Source organism: Montipora foliosa, chromosome 11 (genome assembly GCF_036669935.1).
Source record: "Montipora foliosa isolate CH-2021 chromosome 11, ASM3666993v2, whole genome shotgun sequence".
In the NCBI taxonomy this organism is placed as follows: Eukaryota; Metazoa; Cnidaria; class Anthozoa; order Scleractinia; family Acroporidae; genus Montipora; species Montipora foliosa.
In genome coordinates, this window is record NC_090879.1 from 20,263,646 (window position 1) to 20,283,031 (window position 19,386).

At 38.2% G+C, this 19,386-nt stretch overlaps 1 pseudogene; it reads left to right on the forward strand.

The window, feature by feature from the left end:
- The first annotated feature begins 5,172 nt into the window (after positions 1 to 5,172).
- Positions 5,173 to 19,386, forward strand: part of LOC137976780 (lethal(3)malignant brain tumor-like protein 3) — a 34,037-nt pseudogene continuing 19,823 nt past the window's right edge.

Sequence of the window (19,386 nt, forward strand, 5' to 3'; positions counted from 1 at the left end):
TTGTTTTGTCACATTTCGAATATTGCAGCTGTCTCCTATTGTGTGTTCGAAGAACCAAGCAAAAAGAATCGAAGGTGGAAATTTTATATTTTGAGGTCCCTTCTAAGAATGAAGAGTTGCTTAAGGTCATTCCCCTGAAATAGAACTGACAATAGATTACCGTTCAAACTTTGCCTATTGTTTGTTCATCTTAAGGGAATTTAAATTTTGTAATAAAAAAGAGGGGTCCCCACATTTGTTTAGGATCAGGACCTTGAAATACCCCATAATTCCTTAAAATATGAGCTTCAGAATCGTTATTATTTGAATCGTTCATGCCATGTCTTGTGAGAGGAGAAAAAAATAGAGAGAAAGCAAAACAAGAAATATAACTATAGATATACTGTATCAACTTCAAGGAATAATTAAATATATGTTTCATCATAAAAACACTCATTTCCAGTCGACTCTGCTTCAACTTGTTACTAGCATGCAGCGATCTCGAGGCCACCATATCTGTTCAATAAGTTCACTTTCCCGCTGATTATTTATTTTTGTGTAATAGAAATTTGTTTATATTGCTGTTATTGGAAGAAGGTTATTGCTAGTCTCAGAAAAAGAGAGAAAAACTATAGGTCACCATACTCGTTTACGAGAAAATGACGATTTATTTCTCTCACGACCCAAGTCGTCAAGAAAACTCCGCCATTTTCTGTATGTGCGTGCGCTAGTGACGCAATAAATCGTGCGCAGTAAGGATGCGCAGTGCAATACAGGGGAATGACCTTAATTAACAATTTAGGACTGTTCCGAGTGCTAGGGGCATGTAGATGTAGATGTTTACACTGATAAAAATGCGTTTGAGCACATAAGAATAGGCTAGTTTCGACTTGTGCAGCAACAAAAGAACAGAGTCGAGGTTCAGGGAGATAATTTGCATTTTCCTTTGTTTTGTACAAAGCAAAATGTTTTAAATTATTCCCCTGAACCTCGATTCCTTTGTTGCTGCACAATTCGAAACTAGCAAATCTACAAGTTACCTAAAATGTAATAACAGTAGCTTTTCTCATACATCATTTGTGTCTAAAGGCTTTCCTGTGTTAAAAAGTTTTTTTGTTAGTTCCATATATATGTTTGCTACCTTCAGTGAGTAAAGGAGTTCCTCATCGAATTAAGGTTGAACTTAAACAGACCCAATTCACTCCCCTATCTCGCTTGGACTAAGGTTTGCGGTAGACTTTCGTATACCGGACTAAAATGTCGGAGGACAAAAGAACCATTTTTATTGCGATTAGGCCTTGATAATTAGGTATTGTTATGTTCGTTTTGTTCTTTTGTTTTATGGACATTAATTATTTCGGATCCGGTGTATGAAACACCAGCCGAAATTTTACTCGTCAAGAAAGTTAGGTAAATACTAGGGTTACATGGCTGGCCAAGTGACTACCAATTTTAGTTGAATCCAATATTATTGTTGTACGTTTTAGATGCACGGTCGCATTTTGAACACTACAAGTTTTTTTTTGCTTCTAGACCTCCTATGACTATAAACGACTGACAGATAGCTTGACTAATTGCTCTCTGCAAACAATTGTTTCCGAAATCCTAAAAGAACGTCATGCCAGCGCGCGAGTGAACAATGGCACATAAAAAAAACTATTCGTTGGCGTCAGCCGTAATGTTAACCAGGTATCTGCATCGAGTATGAGAGAAGTTTAAAGCATTGGTTATTGTAAACCTGTTCGGCTTACGAAAGGGATGAACTTATCACTCATAGTGTGGAGGCCGACTATTCTTTGGTTCTCTCGCATGCTTTGTTTTTGACAGAGGGCGAAGGGTCTAATTATTTTAGTATCACCCAACTAGTCGGACAGAAAAGGCAATAATAAAGTTAGCAAATGCAAGCTGAAGAAAGATTTATTTGGGAATAAAACGAAAGAAAGCGTCACGCTTTTCTCTACTTGAGGACTATTATTAACAGCCCTCTAGTAGCATATGAATGAAGGGGGTAGTTTCTAAAGAAACTGTGGTGCTGCGTCGGTGGGGAAGTAGTAGCATAGCCAATTAAAATGCACGATTTGTATTATGACACTAGTTGGGTGATACTGATAGGCCATTTCCGAGTTCATGTCTGCCTCCTCTTCAAAGCGAGTCTAAGTGCGAAGTTTCTCTTTCGAAAATTAGTTTCATTAATTTGTAAAGAGCATATGTAAAGTAGAACTAATTACCATCACAGAAACTTCGCACTTAGACTCGCTTTGAAGAGGAGGCAGACATGAACTCGGAAATGGCCAATTATGTTTATCTCGCCACCTGTCTTTTCGGTTAGTCGTCGCGAAAGTGCTCGAGCGAAAGAGAATTACGTATCGTATAAACGTATACCGAAACTAGTTAAGTCCACAACGTATATCTTACCCAAAACGTCATATGACGTAACCTTATGTTGTAAACTCCTTGAATTCTTCAGGACCTGTTCGAAAAGCGCACAACCTGCTTAACTAAAGTGAATGAATGTTTGAAGTGCAGGTTATAGACGGATGAGAGAAGTGATTCTCGCACTTAGTTGGACAATTTAAGCAACTGTCTCTTATAGACACCTGAAAAATTCAGGTGGCTTCAACTGGATTCGAGATGTTTACCAAGGTGATCTGGTGACGTAATTTGGAGGACTGGGAAGAAAAATTTAACGCCGTATCCCATAATCGCGCGCGGCCTTAGGTGTTGTTTCCAAAAGTCCCTGCAGTATTTCCATCGCCAAAACTCAACAAATCATTACGTGTCTACCACATTTCCTGTTACTGAATGAACATTCAAGTAGACCCGACAGGATCTAACTTCCCTCCTGCCATGTTGAATTAAAAAAAGGCCGCGCGCGGTTGTGGGATACGGGCGTTAACATTATTCTCCGCAGTCCTCCGAATTACGTCACCAGATCACCTTGGTAGTGATGAGGGTTCGCTGTTCGTAAAAAGTAAAAATGAAAGAGAATGTCTTTTGCTAAGTGTCCTATTTAGCGGTTTCCCCGAAAGAGTGGGCCGCAAAAACGGAGTTTTGAACCGCGTGTTAATTGTCGAAGTCGAATTTATTTCTTTTACGTCATGGGGAAGCGGTGTGACTAAACAACAAGGTTTAATTGGGTTAGTTTGTTTCAAAAAAGTTATTTGGTTTACCGGAGGGAAAGGTACTCATATTTTTAAACATATACATTCACTTTTATTTGCCTTTTTTGAAACTCGAGTGTTAAAAATGACGGACTTTTTTCTCGTGAGATAGTGTTAATTAGTATGGCGTTCTATTAATCGGGTCATCGTCTTGCGTGTCGTCTGTCACAATACTGATCTGACCGGAAACTAATTTTAGCTTTGAAAGTTCCTCTTTGGAGTTTTGCGTACTTTTTCAAGAGGAACTCGATCGTGGCGTGACAGCAGTAAAAAACATCGTCATAGTTACACTTTATTCTGCGGGCGAACTGTTATGACGGAAGAGGAAAATTTATTTGATCGGCAAATTAACCAACTTCACTGAAACATGTTGCTTGAATTATGATATCATTCTCATCGATAAACTTGTAACGTATTGTAGTATATTTCGGATCGATGATGATTCAACATGTGGTGTGATACTTTCGCCGTGTCTAAACAGGATCCAACAGCAATTTGATTTGCCTTCACGGGATAACCAGCTCGCTTCTTAAGTTAATTAATATAACCAACAAAAAAACGAAGAGGCTGACGGTTTGCGTTGTACATTCATTTTTTGTGCTGGGTTTATTTTCATTTGTACGCCCACATAAAAGACGCTAAATTCTCTGTATTGAAATGTTGTGCCTTTAACTGAAAAATCTTTGCTCCAAGAATCTTACATCAAAGAAAGTATTCATCGAAAACAGGAGATAAAACATCACCGAATATAAATTATACGTTTTCTATCCGACTGACTCGAATGTTCAATTTTTAAAATTTTAAATGTCTTCAGATGTGGCTATTCATGGGCTTGTGAGAAGGCAGGAAAGTTTCCAATAGGCGACAAAAATAAAAAGGAAACTGGTGATAATAATATCGCGGGTTGCAATATGCCACAGTTTCAATAAGCAAGACCGGGCAAGAATATTTTTCGTTCCTTAAAACATGACCATTTACGAAAGCCGAAAACCCGAAAGCGAATGAAGACCATAAAGCGCTGTAAATAATTTTGCTTCGGTTTATATCTATAATCTCCAACACCAACCAATCAGTATTTTACACTTGGTCTAAAGTGATCTGAAATTAGTGGCATTTTGAAACCTCTGCTGAGGATGGCTTCAAAGTTTTTAAGTTTTAATGTACAGGAGCAAAGTAGAACGTGTTTTTTATATCAAAAACACTGAGCTGTGTATTCTATAATCATAACCATTATTCGCTCTTTGTGACGCAAAACGTGTTAATTGAAGGGTTCCCAATCTTGCATACTTTTATAATATCTAAAATAAACATTTAAAACAAGAATAACGCTCGACCATTCACCGTCTACAGTGCACGGGGCACATGCTAAACACGATTTGGAGTTTGTTTGCATTCCTGTTTCGTTGAAAAGAAGCCTTTTCTCGCCTTTTTCACATGAAATTGAAAATTCTGGCACCGCGAAAGTTTCCGGTGGTTTTACATAATAAAAGCTTCAATCACGTGTGTTATTGTTCTGTGGCGTTTGATTGGCAGTTGGACGAAGGGCGAGATATCCTATTGTTAGCCGTCAATTCATTCTGCTGGGAGAAGTGTAGTCTTCCATCTCATAAGTGGTAAGGAATTTTAAATCTTCTTTAATACGCCTTTCCTTTCTTAGAACTCGCTACAAATAACCTTGATAGAAAGGTAAGGGATTCTAGTTACGTTTTCAAACGAATTTCGCGGTCTTTTTGGGGCTTTTAGGTGATTTTAAAAGTAAAGTTACAATTCAAACTCCTCTCATGCAAAGCCATGACTGGTTTTAAGGGTATCAGATCTTAATCCTGTTTAAATATCCAAGTTCAGGTCCGCATCTTTTTTAAAACTAGAAGGTCAAATACTGCATGGTTTGCTCAACCGCTTAAGTTAACTGTTGAAGGATATAAAGCGAAAATAGGCGATTAAAACTTGTGGCAAATCAAGATGGACTACAAGGAAACCAACAAAACAAGAATTCACATGGAAGCGAGGTCAAGTATTTCACACACAGGAACACTGTTTAGTTTCAGTTTTTATTGCCGTGTTTATCTCACAAAAACACTGAAAACCGAACTTTAAGAACGAAAAGAAATTATGTTAAGGCTTTGTGTTCATTCTGTTCGAATGGGATACTAGGAAAAATGGGTTTTGAGTGAGAGACACGTTTGAAACTAAAAGGTTATTGAATATTCAAACACGCACCCGAAAACACCTCAAGCGTGGAGTTCGTTTGCTGATTCAACTTCTACTTTGCGGTAAGATTATTAACGCAACATGTTCTCGTTTTCTAAGGAAATGGAAACCTTTTATAGCTGAATAACATTATATTTCCAGATCATTGAAATAATCTCGAAGGACATCAAATTTGTTGTCCGAATCAGGATTATCACAAGCGCTTTATGGTACCCTGCGCTGGTTGTTGCGAAAATTGAGAGCAAATGTTTCCTCGAATCGAAACGCGATTTCTTTCGTCTTTCTTCCTCGCGTAAACTCAACGATTTTGCCTACCACAAGTTTTCAATTTGTAAAAGTCGCTTTCACTTCAGTTTAGAAGTAATGTGTGGGCTTTGTATGTTGTGAAGGTCGTTTTGGTATGTTAAAACTTTTTCTTTCTCATCTGGTGGCCGTCTTGTTTTTTTTTCTATCCGTGTCGCTTTTGAGAAAAATATGAGTACTTTGCAGAACCCCCTTTCTCGACAAAAATTAGCTCTGTTTTTAACAACTTTTTGGAAGAATTCCACCAGTTCACTCGGAAACACGCCAGTCACGAGTGTCTTTCTGACTTATCCAAAATATTAAACTTTGCTTGATCTAAAATTCATCAAATTTCTGCCCTCGAGCGTAATACGGCCGGCGCACAATTCACGCAATACGTTAATTTTAATTGAAAACCACAAAGAGAAAAAAACGGCAATAAAAACATTTTGGAAAATTACTCTTGGTGCCAAGGCGATTCTATGTACAATTAAAATTATGAATCTCAAAAGAAAAAGTTCGATGGTTGTTTTTTTGGCAACGTTTGTTTATAGTTTGTCACAAAACCGCGACAACATGTATGTTTCATGACACGGAACTCAAACGGAGCTTGAAGCTGACAAATAAAAATCCACTGTGGAATTTTAATCGCCATTTCGATCTTTAAAAAAAACACAGATAAATAAAATGCAACGTTAAGACCTAAAAGAAATTAATTTTTTGTTGTTCATACTTTCTCCATGGCTTCCTTCTCTTTTTCAAGTGTTAGGGGCGTCAGAATAATCATCGAGAAAATATGTTTGAAGTATTTTTGTGAGACTTAAACGCGTTTGAAATGGTTTTTTTTCACAAGGGTCTTGAATTTTCTCACCACAAAGAGATTACGGAAGTGTTTTTTTTTTTGTTGAAGCCGAAAGGGAACACATGTAGCCCGTTATCACGTGGGAGATTGTTAACACCTGGGTTCAACATTTGTGTATTAATGGGGCAGATCATTCAAATAATAGTGTAATCTCCTCTTTCTTGAATATTTTTGTTTTTTCTCTATTTTTTCCCTTTTGCCTTTTGTCTTTTTTGCTGCTTTTTTTTTTAATTTGAAAAATATTTATTTAATTTCTTTTCTTTGTTATGTAGATAAAGTTTTGAAAAGAAGGGAGCATATCAAATCTGTTTTTTGTTTCATTGGCATTTTCTTACTTTGCAAGTTAGTTTTGTTTTCCCAAGAATCCTGATGTTTCCCGAGACGAAAACAAAATTATTGTATTTTTTTAGGGACCTTACATTAAGTGCTTTGGTATATATTTAGACTTTTCCTTCAACAATAATTGCAGCAAAACATCCGGAGCAGGTATTAACAACTGTGGAATTGTATCCCGGTCAGGATACATTCGAATTTGATTGGGGGCACGTGACCAAGAATCAACCAATCAGAGTGCTCGTTTTGTTGAGTGAAAGTCTCGGTATATTACAATTAAGCTTATTCTTATTATCCTTTAACTGAGAAAATAACTCTAAATTTAGCAACATATACCAGATAATCCTCAGAGGCAGATCTAGGATAAATAATGCCTAGTTTCCAAAACAACAAAAAAGTTTCTAGGGGGCATACTCTCCCAGGAATTTTTTGGATTTGAACCCTCCAAAGTCCCCTTTCTTGAGTTTCTGACCGATTTCTGTAAAACAGTGGAAACCAGTATGGATCCGCCCATGTGTTTTAATTAAAGGCTTATATTTTTCTTCTGTGAGAACTTCCAAGTATCAAATTTGTATGAGTTTGGAGCTGATTCCTATAAAGAAATATGAAGCATGTTTAAAGAAATGAACCTTGCAGGGCCTGTCCACTCTCATGCCAAAATGTTGCCTTGGCAAATTGTAATTTCTCATGTGAAATCAATCCTCCCTGAAATTTTGCATCGGCATTAGGGAGGTATTGGTCACATTCAGAAATACATGTATATGATATTAAAATTTCTCATCTCCATAATTTGCTCCTTTTTGTGAGCTTTTGCTTTTTGTCTTAATGATGATCTTCTACTTTTGTTGTGTCAAAAATGCTTGGATCAGCAGCCTTCATGGATCCTTGCTAGATTACCAACCTTTTCAGAATTTCCATTTGATTTTCTTTTTGCCTCGGACTTTATTTTAGGAATTATTATGAATGGGCTGCAGGAAGATGGGGTATCCTTAATTGCTAGTGCAATGGTTGAAAATTATGAGCCCCAATCAAAGAGACAGAAAGTGGAAAGTGATGAAGAAGCACAGATAAATTTCCAAACTCTGATTTCATCCAGCAACACTGAATTAGGTAAGTGTATCAAGCAGTGTAGTATTATATGAAAGGGCTGCTCTGTTAACTTTGAAAAATTATTGGCAAGCCATATTCAAGAGATGTCTTGTGCTTTTGGAAGATTTTGTAACAGAATTATTATCTCACATGATCTTACAAGCTAGTTTGAAAAAAATGAAAGTCTATGATCAGTGCCTCATGCTACTTGTGAAACTTGAACTCTGTACCACTATCAAGGAAGGCAACTTTGTCCAATTCAATGGTGTCATCTGAGGATCATTAACTTAGAAGAAACCCTTCAGCACAGAGCCTCAAGTTGTCAGTTAAATCAAATTAGTCTGCACAGTAGATTCAAGACATTAATAGTGAAGCAGCAAGAGGTGTACATGTGGAAGTATTACAGGGAGTCATGCTTGTAGTATCTCAGGGAAATCTGTTGCCCTGGGCCCTTTGTTAGAACAGTAGCTAGGAATTAAAGCCATCATGATCAGGAGAGCTTGCATAGTTGCTCTGAAAGGAGATTAAGCTTAAATTTTTTTCTGATCCTAACCTTCACTTTAGTCTCAATGGTTCACTTCATTTTTGAACCAGCCCCTTGTATTTCACTGTTCATCCATCAAGTAAAATGTCGTAAGAGTCAAATGGTGACTCTCAAGAGACTTTCTGTTAATTTCCGTACAGAAATATTTTTGAAATAAGTGCCGCCCTCAAATAAGTGCTGCATTTGAGGCGTGAAAAATTAAATAAGTACCACAGTGCTTATTCAAGTAAATACGGGATTTTTCAAAATGCTACTGACAACATTTTCCATTTGTTTGGGTTGCTTTGAGTTAGGTAGTGTGATTTTCTTTGTAATGACAGTATCAGTTTGTCACTTGTGATTGTTGTAAAGAAAATGCACTACTCTGTCTGAATTATTTAGTTAACCAGATGTGAACAGACTTAATAATAATTATTGTTAAGACCTTTTTTGAACAGATCTACCGGTACTTCTCAAAGTTTAACCTGTTTCCTCCCTAGACTAATGTCTGCCTTCTTGCCCTCCTCTCTGTTAAGTATTACTGTAATAGACTTCCAGCTAAAAATGTTAATTTTTTTATTTCTCAGCTTTTGGTGAAAATGCTCTTAATCCCAGTAATAGAGAAACTCAGTCTGTGGCTGTAAATCATACTGACTACAACCCTAACAGTGATGCAATATCAAGTGATAAGACCAGTGTCACAAAGCCAAGTGAAGCTGTCGTCTCTGCAGGGGGCAATACAGATGCAATTGTTACAGCAAATCAATGCAACAATAATATTGAAGACAAGAATGTTGCTGTAGATTCAAAAGAAATAACAGGTGTGAAGATAAAGAAGGAGAAGAAACTTGCATTTGAAGATGATGACCCATTTTCAGCTTTGGATTGGAAGGATGGCATTGCCACTCTGCCAGGTGATGAAAATGACTTTTGTTAATATTGATTACGTGACAAAATACTTATTAGGATGCTACAAATCCATTCTAGTATTGATTTTTAACGAAAACAAGAACCAGTCATGGAACAAAGTTGGGAAACAACAAACTGAATGGGAAGTTAAACCCAAGCCACCTTGGGTTGTCTGTGCTGTCACCACATTGGTGAATCTTTTTCCCTATATTATGCTACGGTTGTCCATTGTCAATAACGCATTGAACTGCATTGGACGATTTTCCCATACAAAATTGTCCCATCCATCAAGCTTTGTCTTTGTATTTCAATTTCAAGAGAATATGAAAATTTATAGAAATTTAAAAACCAGAACTGAAATGCAAGAAGTTTGGACCATTTGTACCTGCTATTGTCCTTTTAATCACTAGTTATAGGATCTTTTGGTCCAATTAGGAGCTGATAAACTTTTTAAATTAGCCAGCATTTTTTTTACATGTTTTTCACATATTTAAGATTTTTTTAACATTTTCAAAATTTTAAAACTGAAAGACTTTGCCTATTTTTACAATCAGCCATTCATGTTAGGTAATCAGTGTCTTTATATAATGGTTTTGTTGTCAAGTGAGTAACTGAGTGTTATTTTATTGAAAATGTAAGTTTAAATATATGAACAATCTGATTAGGATTATAAATGTCATTGTTGGAGAAGATTCACCTTAATCAGATTGGATTGTTCAATTTTAGAAAAGCATTATCCAGGTGGGAAAGGGTAGTGTCAGATTCAGTAAATTGAGGCCAATCTTTTCTTACTTTTACACTACTAATAAGATTATCGAGATTGTAATTTACATTTTTTAATTATTGCAAAAAAGAAAAAAGAAAAAAAAAAGAAAACGTAATACAAACTCCATGTGCCTTATTGATGTTATAGTTAAATTAGTAAGGAAGGGTTTGGTCTCAATTATATCTGGGACAGAGAATATTGGGAAGTTGAATTGTCTTTAATCATTTCACTTGATAATGACTTTGTGAAACTTGAAAGACACTCTGAATTAAAGAACTTAATAATAATAATTTAACATATGCAATACATGAATTTAAGAGATGTGTAAGCATGCAACCTTTAATTTCCAATTTTTTTGTTATGGAATAATATGTGAAATTTATTATTGTTAGACAAAGACGGTAAATACTTAAACTTAGATTTTGTGGATTTGCCAGAAGGAAGAAGACTTAATCAGATTAGACATATCTTATTTTCATTAAATTTATTGTGTTTGTTAAACTTTATTTGAGCTTATCTTGTTGACTTGTAGGGAGCAATTTGAAATTTAAACTGACAGAATTTGGCACGCTAGAGATAATCAGCACAGTGGAAACAGAGAAGGGTGAAATAACTTGGAGCACCCCCACTGAACATGGTCGCAAGTCCACAAGTGAGGAAATAAACAGCGCTGCAAAGGAGGAGACAGGCTCTGCTGTTGCCAAGATAAAGAAGGATGAAGGTAGAATCAACTTGAACCTGTATTTGTTCATGGTGGTATTGTAAAGCTCATAATTCGGGTGGAGGGGGGTTCTGGAAAGAAACAATTAAATAACACATAGAAAACTAGAAACGATAAATTTACGTAGTGATCAATGGGGGGAATTTGAATCCATATAGAATTTGCATTGAAAATTTGTTATAGAAACAAAAAGCTTTAGGGTTTGTTGAAAGAGTACACAAAATATCATCATTTCGGTGACTTTAAGGCTCTTTAATTTGCCAATTTGCTCGCTTGTGATAATGGGCAAACCTTTGCGGTACACATAGTAAGTGATTCTGAAACGTTCTGTGTATGACTGTTTCAATAGCTTCCCCTAAAAAAGTTAAGCTGGAAAATGGTGCCCCGGACACAAGCGGCGTGTTATGCTGCGAAGTGTGTGGAAAGTACGGGCTGCGGCAAGATTTTTCAGCCTCAGGGAGATTCTGTGGACTGTCCTGTGTTGGTGTTTATACAGGCAGGAGAAACAAAGGAAGAGAGTTTGTACGGAAAGTCAAAACTGCTGATGGCAAGATTGTGAAAAAGAAAAAGAAGGGGAAAGGAAAGAAAATTGGAATGGCAGTGAAAACAGTTGGGTTGGCTGGTGTAAGTATCATGTTTCTAGCAAGAGATTAACTAAATAATTCGGGCCCCTGCTTGTCTTTAATACAAGATGTCTTTGCTATCATCTCATTTCTTGAAATTTAAGATATAAGAGATAATTTATTAACTGGCTCAGCCATCAGTAACTTTCTCTTGCTCAGTTAAATTAAAAAAAACCGTTTCCTGGCAGCTTTAAGTACAAATTTTGGTCGATCTTAAGCAGTGGTTAAACCCATACACATCCCAGCTCTTAAAAATCACCAACGAAATACGCACGAGTAAGGGTATAAGCGGAATTACGTGCGCTTGTGTGGGCGCTGCGAGAAGAAAGACGAAAGCGCAAGTTCCCACCGTCCCGATTTTGCCATTTTACATCAAGTAACAATCGGAGTCCAATCAACAATTTGCTTAACCACTGCACGGGGAAAAACGGGTTTCCTTATTTTATATTTGCGGGTCGCGATGTGTGTGACCGGTAGAAACGAACAATACGATAAACAAAAATTAGAGTAGGGTGTCCTTGGTCCGCGAGATCCTTGGTCCGCGACCTTTCCGAACATGATGTTATATTTCCTCGTTAACTAAAATACCACCAAAAAGAAATGTATGCGATGATTTCTTGATTATTCTTCTTTCGCATGACGAAATTTCGGCTTTCCTGCTATCGGTGATTGTGCGGAATTCAAGTTTGTTGACAGGTGTGTTAATTTGTCTTGGAAGTCTCTACTTTTGTGGCTCCGTAACTTACACGGTGATGTTGACTTGAGTTGTGTAAAGGCAACGGGAACACGTGTCCTTTTGCAGAACGGATTTACAGATAAAGTTACTTCTGCGGTTGGGAACGAATTTGCTGCAGAGTTTTAAACTTTTGTTTTATCGCCTCTTGAAAAATATCAACAATTTTCGGATAGGGGTCCTTGATCCGCGACCTTAACTACTTATGATCCCAAAGAGCATAAATCTCGCAAAGGAGATAAAGAAAACCTTCGATAAATGGAAAAGGTCTTTGCTTTACCTGAATATTTTCAAAATCTTCTTTATACAAGTTTATGAACGGGTTACCATCTTTAGTATGTCTAGAATACCTCAGTATACGGTCTCATAATGAAATGGAGCGTGGGTTGGGAGACGGTCAATTGAAAATAAAAGCAGATTCTATACTCACAACAACATCCAATACGACTGTAGCTGAGATATATCAAGGGTAATAAAGAAGAAATAAATTTTCATCATGTTCGTACAGAAATTATCGGGATTAACAAATTTTTTTTTTTTGGGCTGCTTACATGATTCGTGGACCAAAGACCAAAATCGCGGACGAAGGGCTCGCGATTACGTTCACTTTTTTTCGAATTACAAGAGAAATATTTGAGTTTGGAACTTGCCAATTTAATATTATCGCAAGAAACGAAAAAGCTATCTTCACTGAAAATTTCAGTTCGTGGCGTTTTGATTCAGGTAAAATAGTCAAGATTATCCTTTTTTCTCGAGGACCACGGTCACCGTACTGTAGCTGTGAATTGCGCATAGAGCGGGAAAATTGACTGACTGGCTTTGGCTTTGTTTCTTATTGCTTAAAATAGTGTGAGATTTATTCTCCAGACACTTAAAAGCTCTCAAGCGAAAAGTATCCACAACGCCATCTTTTGTGGTGTGGAATAGTTATGGCGTCTTGCTATAATTATAAATGTGTTGTGATTCAAATACATGCACCCCTTACAACTGATCAACGATGGACCCTAACCCTAAAAACAATAGAGCTTGCGTCCTAAAGCGATCCAGTGAAATTAGAGGTTGTAAAGAGTTGCGTCCTATCTTCCTTCACAGCCGTTTTTAGGCTCGTCTTTTCCCTAGCACCCCCTTGGTCTGAACTTGATGGTAACTGCGGGTTCTTTTTCCAGTCGTTTTCTCAGTTACATTGCAAATTCTCAAATCTGGAATTCGTGTCCTTTTTTGGTAGGCACCTATGCCGGCACCAGTGCAGGATGCACCTTTAATGGGCAAGTTTAAACTCAAAGGAAAAGGAGAAAAATACAAAGTTAAGGCAGCCAAACAGCTAATCGCCATAGAACCATCTGATCTGATGAGCGGCGAAGAAGGTAATTAAGTTTGTTTCTTTCCACGCTGCATTTCCTACACTGCCACGCACACGCTTAGTGTAATGCTCTCATATCATATCATATATCTTTATTTGCCCGCGGATTTTTAGAGTAGCTTGGTGTAGCTAATATCTCCTAGCATTTACCCTCCCAACCATGATACACCACAGAAGACTGACCACAGCACCGGGAACTACATGTCCTACATGCTCTTGTCACTGACATTTGCTTGTCGTAAATGGATCGATGTTTATGCTTAACTCTTCCAAAGGAATGTACAATGAGCATCATTCCAAATCGGTACTTGTTTATAAGCCTTCTATTATAATGATAAAGCTAATATTTGTTGTTTTCAGTTCCCTATGACTCTACGAAACCATTTGTTTGGTCAGAATACCTTACAGCTTGTGGCGCTAAAGCAGTTCCTAATGTTGTGTTCAAACAGGTGTGTAAATCACAATCAAACATATCGGTGTTACGTTAACAACTGAGACACAATTGTAAATAACATGAAAAAGATGGGTCTGGCACATTTTTCTTTCTTTTTAATAGGAGAACCCATGTTTGGATGTATTTCCAAAGCCAAATCACGCATTTAAAAAGGATTACAAACTGGAATGTGTTGATCCCAAGCATCCATCCTACATCTGTGTGTGTACAATTGTTAAGGTGAAAGGAGCGCGGCTTAGGATGCACTTTGATGGTTGGTCTGAAAGTTATGATTTCTGGACAAACTGGGATTCGCCCTTTATCTTTCCCATGGGCTGGTGTGACAAGAATGGACAGGTGTTACATCCACCGAGAAGTAAGTTTTTTTTAAGTGACATTAAACTTTACGTTAACGGAAACGTTGGCCTAAAATTTGCTGCTTGTCCAAGTTCAATGAAACCTATTTTATTTCAGGTAAGTTTCTTGCCTGGTGGACAAGTATTAAAACGTGTATAAAAGAAAGAAGTAAGCGACAAGGGAACTTTCATGGTTTTATGACAAGCGGCTGCCTACACGGTTGGTCGTTAGCATGGATCCACGCCCAATTCTCTTTACTGTTAAAAACTATCTGACGAAAATAACATTGCAAGTTAACGTTAGAAAGAGCGGATCTTTCGGCCTTGAATGAAAGAAACTTCAAATATCTCGATAGAACACTGTTCTTAGTTTAGACGGAGATTTAATCGTAGGTTGGACTCCTGGAAAGGAGCAATGACTCGGATTTTTCCGTGTATCCGCTCCAACTCATCTCTTCGAGAAACTGAGGCTTTTATACGGACATACTGAAACTGATGTCAGTTAAAGGAAACTAACGGGAATTTCAAGATGTGGATAAAACAGAAAAGAACAAGAGCCAAACAAGGATCATTCTCATAGAAACAAATTCATGTAAACCTCTGTTCAAAGATTCGGAATCACTCTGATGTGAAATCATTTCAAGGAATCCGCAGTTCAGATATATCATATCTCATATATTTTCTCAAAAGGCAAACTGACAGTCAAACTTGAAATCAAAAGTACGAGAAAATCCGAACAGTGTAAACGAAGACCTCGAGGAGAAAAAATTGTAACTCTTCTATCCTGCAGTTACAGAGGTGGAAGTGGAAGTGGAAACAGAGATTACGTATTAATGAAGAATAATTCGGTGCATGGCTGCAGTATTTTGTGTACGAGCTTATCGCGGATTCACTAGCAACTATTTTCTGTTTAACAGGTTTCAACAAACAGGAGTTCAACTGGGAAAAGTACTTGAAGAAAAGTGGGGCAAAGGCTGCTCCAGAACATCTCTTTAAACCGGTAACAACATGTCAACTCACTGTTTGTTAATTCGGTCTCTTTTGTTGCCATTTTCCGGAACTTGTGCTTCAATTCTATTCACGCTTGATAAACGGAAACGGCAAAGCCGGGTGATACGCATGCAGGTGTTGCATTTGAACCGCCCCACTCCGGATCACTTTCCGCAGTTGTTGTGCGTGTAATGCCCCTGGGCAACACTGACCCCGGTCAGCTGGATTTGTAAATAAACATCTGGCCGTTTGCCTCATTCTTAAATCAGCTGTGTTCTTTGTATCATTTGTTAGATTTAGTTGATCCTAAAAAAACTTTCCAAGGGGTGTACCTAGTCAATTTAGTATTTATTTGGTATGTATTATAATTCGTGGAGTAAGAACATCGCAAGCCCATGGCGTGCGGAAGAAACAGACAAACTTTCTTTTTCTTTTTCCTTTGTCTTTTAAATTGAATAGGCCTCCAGTTTGTACATCCTGGGAATTGAAGCTGAAGCGAAAAGAAAAGAAAATGCAATCTTCCAATTTCCTTTTGTAATCCTTATTTCTTTCTTAGATTCAGCCTACGGTACACGGCTTTAAAGTTGGCATGAAGCTTGAAGCAGTGGATCGTAAAAACCCGGATCTTATCTGTGTTGCTACGGTAACGAATGTAATCGGCAACCATTTCCTTGTTCACTTTGATGAGTGGGATGACTCGTACGACTACTGGTGCCAGGATGATTGTCCATACATCCACCCAGTGGGTTGGTGTGCGGAAAATGGAAAGAAATTGAACCCGCCAAATGGTGAGCACCACACCCCTAGCTCTCTTTGTGTACCTATATTTCCTTTTTCAATTGTTTTTTTTTTCTTGTATCCCATTTTAAAATTTCTGTCTTATTTTTTCACATAAAAGATGACGAGGTGTACACATTTCAATGGGAGCAGTATCTGCGGGACACCGGCACAGTGGCTGCACCGCCTGACTTGTTCAAGAAGGTAAAGACCCTATGACAGTGGCTAAGTCAGTACATCTTCGGGCAAAAAGAAAATGTCGGCCAGAGAGAGTGAAGAGAAAAGAACGACTTTTCAAGGAATATCGGTATAGTTTTCGGCAAATTTGTAATTAATTTTCACCATCGTTCAATTGTTTCATTTAATTTCCATTCTAATGGTCGCGATTTTTTCGATCCTATTCTTAGTTAATCAGAGTTATAATCAACACCAGCTGAGACTTGTTTGCACTCGTTTTCGCGTACTTCAGCCAGAGTCAACCGTACTTCGCAAGAGCTGAACTATGAATGTCGAACTCACGCACCCAAACCTATATATTGAGGCGACAACAAAATAAGGGGAAAGAGTTAGCTCAACTTTTTCGTTATTCGTTTGGTCCGGCTTATATGAAGACCGGCTATTCACCCCGAAGATATGTTAAGCTTTTAAGAAAGCCTCTGCGGACACGCACGAAGAGGATTAAGTAGAGTGTTGGTTCAAACGCCGTACTTCACATTGACGTGGCGGGCGGGGTGTGAGTCCCAGCATCGGTTGAATTAATCTGCCTTGCGTCCTGATTGGCTCTTTTTTTGGTTTTCTACGTCTGTACTGGTTGCCATAAAGTGCTCGTTTAAAAACTGCTACATGGTATTGATCAGCGTATGGTCATTATATGCTTTTGATGACTGTTTGTTTGTTTGTAAAGCGGCCCAAGCCAAGTTTCAAGGCTGGAGAACGATTAGAAGCTGTTGACAAAAGAAACCCTTCCCTAGTGCGTGCTGCGCGTGTAGCATCCTTGGAGGAATACAGAGTTAAGATACATTTTGATGGATGGGATGATATCTATGACGACTGGTTTGATGCTGACTCCAGTGATTTACATCCTGTGGGGTGGTGTGAGAAAACAGGACATCCCTTGGAGACCCGCTTAGTAAGTGGTTGTCATTGCTTGAAGTGCTACCATGACCAAAACATCAAGTTGTAGCTTTCTTTGGATTTCAAAGCTATATTAACCAAACACTAAGTGACCCAAGTTTTAAGCTAACCCTAACCCTAACCCTATTATATATTTAGGTTCAGAGTCAGAGTCAGATTCTTTAAGCTAGTGAGCCTTTGACGTCACTTTTCCTAGATCCAACCCTCTGAGGCCCAGTCGGTCAGTTTTAAACGTGAGTAATGGTGGACCGTTAAATCCAAAACGTTCACTCAAAGTTAACAGCCTTAGGATAAAAATCAAAACTCAAAATTCTGCCAGTCAAGTGTTAAGCAATCACACTTTCAAAATCCGAAGGAAAAAGGGAAGTGAGTTATTCCTCGTCGTGGCACTTTTAGAGAGTTCCAAAAGAATATAAAAGGGGCCACTGCAACGAATAGTGATTTTTAATTAGTTTAGCCTGCCGAAATATTATACAAAACAATTCAAAGGTACTCTACGATCTATCACCATTTTTGTTACGCCGATCAGATCACTAGTTTGATCCAACAATCGTGTTTTTATTTCAACCCTAATAGATTAAAGTGCTTGTGCTCTGTTAAATTTTGTTCATTTTTTCGTTTTTTTTTTTCAGCTACACGCGGAGAAGATGTCGAGCGCGGCGTGTCCAACTCCTGGTTGTAAGGGTATTGGTCATGTGAAGGGTGCTAAATATTCTACACATCATAGCACATTTGGCTGTCCGTACTCACTGCAAAATCTAAACAAGGAACTCTTGCCTTGTGGGACCGACTCTCCAACAACTCCATGACTGAGGAATCGGACTGGTCCCTACGCTTCTAAACAAAAAGCAACTGGTGTCAAAGAAGTCAAAACGTAAGACGAAATAGTGCCTGTCTTGCAGGTTTCTGTTTGCGTTTGTTTGTTGTGTGACTTGAATGTTTTTTTCTATCTCTGTTTAGCTGAAATCCCGCCCAGTCCAACAGTGGAGGGCGTGTGTCCTACGCCAGGGTGCGATGGTTTGGGTCACGTAACGGGGCACTGGAAAACTCATTACCCGTAAGTTGAACAGATACCACGCCGCTGTTTGCAACCCTTATTCTATTAGATCGCGGTAGGACGCAGGTCGTTTTGCTGAGGGTCAGGCTCCATTGTTTCAGTTGGATATGGTTTCATGTACGTTGTTTTAGTTTCCATATCTACGTCGTGTGAAAAAAAGGAAACTTGTACTGTTCCGTGATCACATTTGTGTACATTGTAGGATGTCTTGTTTTTTACCAGTTTGTGAACTGCGCCATAATTTTAAGCGTCCTTGTCGGTAACTAAACGGCCTTTGTCGTTTTTATAGTTTATCAGGTTGTCCAAATAACGAAGCAAACCAAGCAAAGATTTATTCAAAACACCCGTCCAAGTCGCCATTGACTAAGAAGACCCCACACCTCTCACCCTCGTCTACCAGCCCTCCTCGGCCAGTGGAGCGCTTAAGAGTCCTGTTTGGTAGTATCATATCCACGAGGGAGCTCATCCAGGTATGGCACTTAATACATTAGTCTAAATCTTGTCGACCTAAACAGTGTCTGTGCGCAGCACTAAAGGTTGCGCTGGGTTGAAGGTGCTACCTTCAGATAATGGAAACAAACAAGAAAAAACGATAATGCCTCTGTTCTTAGTTTTGTTGAAAAGAAATTTTTCACTTGGACAACAATTCAAATATATTATCATGGTAGAATGCATTGCTTCGAATTCTCAGTAATGAACGTTTGTCTTACTTTAGGAAAGGGTTTTTTAAGAGGAAAGCATCCTGGAGGTTCAAACAATGTAAGTGATTCTTTAGTGATTCAATCTGCAGCAGTTGGTTAGATACCAGTGGAATTTAGCTCCAAGCTTACACGGACGGACCGTTTTTCACGGTCGAAGTGTAACAGGTCATGGTAACGGATAACCAGTGTCCCTTCCTCCGAGGAAAAAGCTTAACAAATAGTCTGCAACACGATTCCATTGTTTAGCAATTACTGTCTTATCTTTTAAGTATTTCTGCACATATGCTGAGCTGCCGAGCAGTTCTGACTGATATCCATAACCATTGCCATAAGTTCTCACAGGATCCTTTAAATTTATTATTACCCATTGCGGAAAGACAACCGAT